Raw genomic sequence first — 1,400 nt, 5'->3', positions numbered from 1 at the left:
TTCTTTCAAAATAATTTCATACCTACTTATGAGACAATAAAATGCAGAGAATTGCTTGAATATTTCACTTTCATTTTTTTCAAATTTAGTTGCCTGTCCGTTGTCTAGGCCACATCCGAATATATCTAACATGGATGCCCATAGCTACAGACAGCTACATGGGATAATGTCAATTTTCTGTGGTCAGATAAAGCAAAGTTGTGTCACATAAGGGATGAAACTTACTTGACAAAATCTTCAAGTCTCCTGCAATTTGACCAAGGAATGTTGACTTTATTGATAGAATCATATTTGTCTGAATCTATTTTTACAATTTCAAATAATCTTTTTGCTCTGAAAAATCAAAAGTGTTATAGAGTTGTGGTCAGTGGTCACAGTTGGTAAAGCTCTGATAATAAATCTACCCCTAAGATATGGATTTGTGTTTCAGCATATGACCTTAAACAAGCAAATTAAGATTTATATACATGTAATTCATAAAAACTTATATATCCGAACAAATTTTGCACATAAAGTCAATCAGTGAAAATATGTAAGAAAAAGTCACAGTATGCAGTTTGCTATAAGATTAATTGACTTTCATTGTAACTGTAAGATATAAGGAGGTACACTAACCGTGCTTTTAAAATAAGTAGATGACTAGGAACAACATCAACACCATCAGTTATATTAACATCAGGATGTATCTCTTCTGTTAATAATCTATAACAATAGTCATAAATATAATAAAAGATGCATCTCTTCTGTTAATAATCTATAACAATAGTCATAAATATAATAAAAGATGCATCTCTTCTGTTAATCATCTATAACAATAGTCATAAATATAATAAAAGATGCATCTCTTCTGTTAATAATCTATAACATTAGTCATAAATATAATAAAAGATGCATCTCTTCTGTTAATAATCTATAACAATAGTCATAAATATAATAAAAGATGCATCTCTTCTGTTAATAATCTATAACATTAGTCATAAATATAATAAAAGATGCATCTCCTCTGTAAATAATCTATAACATTAGTCATAAATATAATAAAAGATGCATCTCTTCTGTTAATAATCTATAACAATAGTCATAAATATAATAAAAGATGCATCTCCTCTGTTAATAATCTATAACAATAGTCATAAATATAATAAAAGATGCATCTCTTCTGTTAATAATCTATAACAATAGTCATAAATATAATAAAAGATGCATCTCTTCTGTTAATAATCTATTACAATAGTCATAAATATAATAAAAGATGCATCTCCTCTGTTAATAATCTATAACAATAGTCATAAATATAATAAAAGATGCATCTCTTCTGTTAATAATCTATAACAATAGTCATAAATATAATAAAAGATGCATCTCCTCTGTTAATAATCTATAACAATAGTCATAAATAT

This window comes from Lottia gigantea, assembly GCF_000327385.1.
Source record: "Lottia gigantea unplaced genomic scaffold LOTGIsca_33, whole genome shotgun sequence".
NCBI lineage: Eukaryota > Metazoa > Mollusca > Gastropoda > Lottiidae > Lottia > Lottia gigantea.
The sequence above is the reverse complement of the archived record's forward strand: the minus strand, read 5'-3'. Positions refer to the sequence as shown.